The sequence below is a fragment of the Lathyrus oleraceus genome, chromosome 3 (assembly GCF_024323335.1).
Source record: "Lathyrus oleraceus cultivar Zhongwan6 chromosome 3, CAAS_Psat_ZW6_1.0, whole genome shotgun sequence".
NCBI lineage: Eukaryota > Viridiplantae > Streptophyta > Magnoliopsida > Fabales > Fabaceae > Lathyrus > Lathyrus oleraceus.
The window spans coordinates 52,589,153-52,597,050 of record NC_066581.1 but is presented as its reverse complement, the minus strand read 5'-3'; positions in this window follow the sequence as shown (position 1 = coordinate 52,597,050).

Here is a 7,898-nt window from a genome sequence, read left to right as displayed (position 1 = left end):
CATAAACACACCTTGAAGAGTACCGATAAACATATCTGTCAACTCCCTCTCCAGCATAGGGGGTTGAACTCTAGCAGCCAGTTCACGCCACCTCTGGGCATACTCCTTGAAGCTTTCATTGGATTTCTGACAAGACTCTGCAGCTGAGTCCGGCTCGGTGCCATGTCCATGTTGTGTTTGTACTGCCTCAAGAAGGCCTCACCCAGATCTCTCCAGCATCGGATCGAATCTCTCTTCAATTCCATGTACCAGTCCAAAGAAGCCCCAGATAGACTATCTTGGAAAAAATACATCCACATCTTTTCATCATCGGTATACGCAGAGATTTTTCGATAATAAGCCTGCACATGGGTGCGAGGGCAAGAAGTACCGTTGTATTTGTCGAAGGACGGTGCTTTGAACTTGTGAGGGATTCTCAAACCTTCAACCAATCCCATATTAGTAACATCAAAACCGAGAGAATTCTGACTTTCCATAGCACGGATCTTCTCAGCAAGAGCTTCAACTTTGCGGTCTCTCTCATTAACCCTTCCCAGAACGTCTTCGTCTTCACTGAGCAGAGGGAACATATCCTCTTGTCTGTCAACAATCGGAGCAGGATTACGGGCCGGAGCACGGACTACTCTGGCATTAGCGGCATCTGGAACAATAGGTTGACCGTTGATTCGAATACCCCCCAACTCATCACCTACAGCATAGTTGTTGACGGGTACAGCAGCAGCAACATTGTTATCATTGACCGGGCCTCCCTCTGGCGGAGCATGGTTGATCGGTGGATTTGCAGCCTCTTGTCTCTGAACCATAGCTCGAAGTTCTTCTTGACCTTGCGCAACCCCTTGCATCATATTCATAAACTGGGCCATGCTAGCCTTCATCTCAGCCAACTCAGCTTGAAATTGATCCATACTTCTCTGTTGATTCAGTCTTGTTGAGTAGCGGTGCGGACGTTGATCAGCTATCCTGCCTGAACAGGAACCAAGAGTGAGAAGTCACGATCAAGAACACCTGTTATGCAAAATGATATGAGTATGATGCTAATGATGCGTATGATGCACATGATATGCTCATTTCTCAGGCATTCAAAGAGCCTGACCCATCCTGAAAAGATGGCAACCTGCAGCAACAAGAGAACAAAACAGATACAAGGAAATGCTGACATCCTTATACATACATAAGGGTAAAAAGGCATACAACCAATGTCAACAGAATATCTGAATAAACAACGTACAAAGAAAAAGAATCCCATCCAACAAGCCTGGAGGTGATTCTTAACAAAAGATCCCAGAGATGGCTTACACGCAAATGAATCCCATCCAACAAGCCTGGAGGTGATTCAACAAAATAAACTAAGACAGACGGTCTTCCGGAATGAGGGTCTTCAGGTAATGGCACTGGTCGATCAACAGTGAGCACTCTGAACAATCTGGTAAAGGAGTGATCTTTTCCTTCAACTGTCTTCTCAGCTCCAAGACTTCTCCTCCAAGGTGGTTCTCTGATGCCTGTCTCAAGTCTACTTCCTTCTTCCACTGGATGTCTTTATCTCTGAGTTGCTTCTCCAAGTCTCTGATCTTCTTCTGATAACTGGCTTCTGCTCTCTCTGCAGCCTCAAGCGCTCCCGGTGTTCTGCATCTAACATACTCTCCATCTCCTCGTAGGATCTCTTCTTGCTCTCAGTCTGCTAGCATCTTCTCCTTGCACCTCCCTGAGTTGATGGGCCAAGTGCAGCTTATCAGCTTGAGCTTTGTACAACTCCATATGGGTGTCTTGCTCCTTCTCTCTCAAACGACGATTCTCCATCAGGGCTTGCTTATAGTGCTCAGCAGGCACACTATCAGCAAGGATCAAAGGTGGTTGCTCCTGCAACGGCTCCATCCTATCGTAGGGTAACAACAAAGTTTCCACTCTCTTCTTGACCCAATCAGTGTAATCGGGCATAGCAACGGCAAACTTCTTCCCTAAGACGGATCCATCCTGACACCAATAGACTTCCAAGCTCTTCCTATCTGCTCCAACCTAACAGGGTCATCCTTCTTCTCAAATACACACTCTCAGCTACCTCAGCCTCAAGTGGTCTTCCTTCATACAAACCCTAACTGGCGAAGAGAAAGAACCGGGTTGTAATTGATGCAACCCTAGTCCCTACGAGTGGCACATTACGGAATCCTCCACAGCTCATAATGACGTTACGCACATCCATCCGGTAAGATTGCCACCTGATATCATAGGAGGTAAGAGACATAACCCTCTGAGTCCACTTATGCGTGCTCTGGGCATCCACAAAAGGTCCACTGGCTGGCAGAAGAGACAAGAACCATCTGAGCAAAGAGGTAACAACACCTGATAGCCCCACCCTTACCATGCCTACTGTGAATAGCATAGTAAGTGTCAGCCAATAGGGTAGGAACTGGATTTCCTCTAATGAAAATACTGACTGCAGCATAGTCAACAAAATTTGGCATACTCGGAAACAAGACGATCCCATAGATCATGACGGCCAACTGAGCATGAAAGGCTTCCCAACTTCCCTTCTCTGCTTCTTCTCTAGCTACCCTCAACAGAAACTTCAAAGGCAATCCTACAACATCCCCACTGGACTTCCAACTATCGCTGACTTCCTTGATACCCAAGTGGAGAGCTCTGGCAACAACTCTGAAATCAACCTCCTTGGGCACATCCAAGAAAGGAACCTGATGCTGGATAGGAACACTCAACAGAATAGAATACTCCTCGAGAGTAGGTGCAAGCTGATAATCCTGGAAAGTGAAGCATCTGAGCTCTGGGTCATAAAACTGTAGTAGTGTCTGTAGAGGCACCGGATCCACTACTGTCTTCAGCACTGTCAAGATATCTCCATACTGTCTAACGAAACTCTTCAGACGATCATCTGTCACAAAGCTACCCAACTCAATCAGTGAAGTCAGCGGCTCACGATGAAAACTGTAGGAACAGGTCTTCCGCTTCGGCTCTGAGACTGTTGCCATCTCTATTAGTAGACAAGCTCTGGAATGTACCTGAGAAATGATATGCATGCAGAGATTAGTTTTTTTTCTTCTCTTTTTTTTTTCTTTTGATTTTTTTTTTATATATATTTTTTTTCAATGCGTTTCTTTTGAAAAATAAATATGCTATGATGCAAATGATGCAGACTGGACTGGCTGGTTGTGCAAACTCTGATACTAGGTCGAAGCTTCAGTCGAAATCAAAACATAAATCCCACTTAAGGTCAACCGAAAACTGTTGTCTGAACTAGAGTCACCAACAGAACCAAGTCACCAACAGAACCGAGTCACCAACGGTACCTGTAATGAATAACCCTTCCCCCCTCATAATGGATTTTAAGATTAATCTGCTCCAAAATTTTCCTCAGCCATACTCACCATGAGATGGACATTACCACGACAAGATTTATTCCAGGATTTAACGTTAGCCTTCAGGATCTTGAGCTTTTGAGTTAAAACAACATATGATAACCAAGTATTATGACGCTCAAACTGGAATTAATAAAATCTAGGAAAGAGGGATTAGAGGACCATATTTGCAAAACCATAATTGAGAAACAAAATTATGGACTTTGAAATGAATTCCATCTGAAGGAGAATAACGATCCAAAACGCAACGGAAATTAAATTTTTCTCCTTTAGTGATTGTCGCATCGCGCGAAAAACCGGCGGGAAAAGAAAGAACAACAGAGCCGCCACCGTGCGTTATTTATCCCAAAAAGGGAAAGGAAACGCTCAGAGTAAACCTGGGAAAGAACATGGTCTCGCGACCAAAGAGAATGGGTTCGGGAGTCGGTTATGCGAAGGGAAGGTATTAGCACCCCTACGCATCCGTAGTACTCTACGGGATCCACGCACAATAGAAAGAAAATTGGTTGCTAAACACTGCTCAAACACACACACACTGGCTGAAAAGAGACAAAAGAAACTGACTGAAACTGACTCGGCAGGATATCGTATCCTGGGCCTACTTAGTCTATCAGGCATAGACATCAGAGTCGAAGTAGTTCGGACTGGGGGAAAACATGCTCGCTAGGATGTCGCATCCTATGCATACGTATCTTCTCGGACGAGAGAAGAATCAGAGCATTCGTAGCTCGGCTAACACGCACACAAAAAACACAGGCAAAGGCAAACGTGGAGCCTGAATGCCAATCACTGGACTTATATCAGCATCCGAACCAAAACACACACAAAGAGGCAAACGTGGAGCCCAAATGCCAATCACTGGACTTACATTGACATCCGAACCTAAACAACACAACAGATAGATAGGGAGTCGGGGACTCAGCCTATAACTGTCAAACGCACGCAAACAGACAGCAAATGCTAAGGAGTACGGGGACTCGGGCCTAGCAAAGGTCAAACAACACACACAAAGAAAGAAAAGGCGCCCGGAGAGATCAGCTCAATCTCCTGCCTACATACTTCATCTGGTATGAAGATCAGGGCGATGTAGTTCCCCTACGCAGGGATAAAGGACTAGCCTAACCAGATAACAGAGGGAGACACAACTAGGGAGACTACGACTCGAGCCTAGATGTTATCATGCAAATCATCCCTAAGTTAAGGTTTCTAGATAAACGGCACGCGGGCCAACCTATCCTAAGCATGGCTCACACAGGAAGCAAGCCACACACACACTTAACTTGCACAGGGAGCAAGCCAAGTAAAACCTACTTGCACAGGAAGCAAGTCTAAACTAATCCTAACTTGCACAGGAAGCAAGTCAAACAATCCTATCTTGCACAGGAAGCAAGTCAAACAATCCCACAAGCACAGATAGCACACGCTATACACAAACAAGTGGCTCAAACAAGGGTTAGGTTTTAGTCAAGGGGTCATATCAACCTCGACAAACAAACCTCTGGAATGGGGTGAGGGTTGCTCTTAACCTTGCCATTGAGGGGCTAAGGTGAAGCAGATGAAAGGATGAAGTGAGGATGAGACCTCACAGCTCTTATCCCTGGCCTGGGAGAGCTCAAGACAAGAATGTGTGGGTCCAGAAAGTGGGAACCCTTCTACACATTTAAGACTGACTCAACTGTGCAATTGCACAAGATCTTGGGTTTGTATCTGCAATGCATCAACACAGTGGTGTGAGCAAGGCAGATGACACACTGAATAGTGGGGGATAGATTGCATATCCCTACCTTCCACCAATTGCCTCTTCACTTAGGAGGACTTTGACTCTATGCAAGGACAAAGGTAAACAATCACAAACATTGCCTCTTAAGGAGGACTTCAGACAGTTGCCTGGCCAAATAACAGGCCAGGTCTTCCAGACTACATGAAGTAAAAGAGACATACCTCAATGCAAATTGCTTATACAAGCAAAGCAAAGCAAAAAGTTCACAAGGAACTAAGCAACTAAAGCACCTGAAACAGTCAAGCAGATGTTAGTATGCAACTTCAAACAAAACAAACAGAAACAGAAGCCAACAGTCAATTGGAGGCACATGGATGTGCAAGGCACAAGGCCTATGGCATATGAGCCAAGCCACCTACAAAACAAAGAGGTTAGGCAATGATACTTGAGTAAGCTCAATCAAAAGAATTGGTCTTAATGGCCATTTGATGGTCAACCTGAAAACACAAGCTCAAAAGTGAGTATCAGGACCACTAGGACAAACCTAGGGTCAAAAATGAATGAGAAAGTCCAAACAGCAAGGGGTAAGTATCCAAAATCATGTTCAAACAATTAGGAAACAAAACCAATTGGGTTCACACTCATATCAATCAATATCATCATTTCATGAACCATTTAGGTCACAACATGGCAAACAGAAGCTCATAGAAGTCAACAGCAAGACTTGCATCAAAGGCAATCTAAACATTTTCCAAAAATCACCAAATAAATCATGATCATTCCTAACACATAGCATATAAGGTAAGCATGTCAAATTTCATCCCATTTGGACAAGTGGAAGGCAGTCAATGAAAATCATGATGTCAAACCAAATTCAAGCATGCACAAAGAAAGTCAACAAGCATGGGTCAACTTCAAAAAAATCATATCAAATTGAAAACAGATGAGAAATGAATGAGATTAACACCAATGCCAAGTTTGAGATGTCTAGTTATCACATATCAAATTTCATGTCCATCTAATAAAGTATGAGAATTTCACAAATGAAATGGGAACATGTGTCACACAAAGTCCACATTTGACTAGGCAGGGAAGAAAAATCTCAAACAAATGGAAAATTGTTCAAATAAATCCAAGAAAATTCACAAGTCAACTAGACATACAAGAGTAAGTTCATGCAAAATTTGGGGTCAATCAGAGTTCAAGAAGCATGGTATCAAAAATCATGAAGTTGCACATCATTGGTGTGACACGAGTTGTCACACCCTTATTCAAAAAATCATAACTCACAAACCAGCAATGATAAATTCACAAACTCTACACCAAAATCACCACGTGTGTGTCTAGTTTGGGCACAAAACATTTGGAAGCCATTGGATAAAGTACCACCATTTCACAAATGTTTTGGCAAAGTGTACAAAATATTAGCACATGTCACAAACCCTAATACCAATCAAAACCATTGATCACAAAAATTCTGGAAAAATTATGATAAAAAAGTAGAGATCCTGATGAAGATGATGCAAAAAATCCCATTAAAATTGGATCCAACATGATGGAGATATGATTTTTCAAAGATGTGTGACAAAAATGAGATAAATGTTGAAAATGAAAATGGTTTAATGAAATATTTGAATTTAGCGCCTCTTGTGAAACGGCGCGTTTCAACTGGAGACGTTCGCTAGGCGAGCTGGAAGCTTCGCTAGGCGAGCGATCATCTTCCTCGCCTTCGCTAGGCGAGCAGTTTACTCGCTAGGCGAGTACGCGATTTCAGCATGAAGAAGATGACAGAACAGCAACCCCAACACACACACCCCGAACGAATTTTCACGAAATCATGCAAGCCATATACCAATCGAAACGTCTAATCATGTAGAACATCAAAACAGCAAGCATTTATCCTAAATCGGGCTATCATGGATGAATCATGTGAAAACATAAATGGACATCAAACTTTAAAACAGCATAACTCCACAAATACTCAACCATTTTTATGGATTCAAAGATCAGAATGACCAGCAAAGCAAGCTCTATCATAAGCATAGCATGGTTTAAAGAAACAAAGAGGTCGAAATTTACCAAGTCGGAAGAGTAGTGTCGAAACAGTTGTTATTTGGCCATGCTAAAGTGAAACAGATGCTCCTTAAGCTCCCTAAGGTTGGATGATGAAGTTAGCTTTGTTCGGAACAACTTGGTATGGCTTCAACCAAACTTTGCCATTGATGATGCCTTGCAAAAACAGTTCGCGAAATGGCCTTCCAGTTGTGGAATGATGGTTGAAATGGGCTCTCAATGTTGTTTAGATGATGAATCTAGCAAGGCAAGGCTCTGTTCTTTGAGAGTTTTTTTGACAGATTTTGAAAAATGATGAAAATGAGTTTTTGAGAGCAAGAGAGAACAAGAGTTGTTTTTTGCTAACTGATGGCTGCTACTAGGGTTTCTAAGTGACAGAAAATTGATGATAAACTCTGCTATGTGGTTGCCCAAAGCATGGTTCATGGATATGTGGGATATGGTGGGTGAAAAGTGTACTTTTCTTCCCATTTTCAAGCAACTAGGCATGGCTACATGATGGGTGCAAGTACTTGCACGAATTTTGACTTTGTACATGCTCAAAATCTGGTTTCTAAACATATTTGGATAGTGGGAATGGTTGGAAATCAATATTTCAAAAAGTCAACCCTTGGTCAAACTTGAATTTTACACATGCTAGGTTCAAAAATGCCATTTTGATTGGCAATGTTTCGGCTCATGAAATTTATATTTTTGGAAAGAGGATAAAAAATGTGGTTTGTAGGAAAAAACCCCAC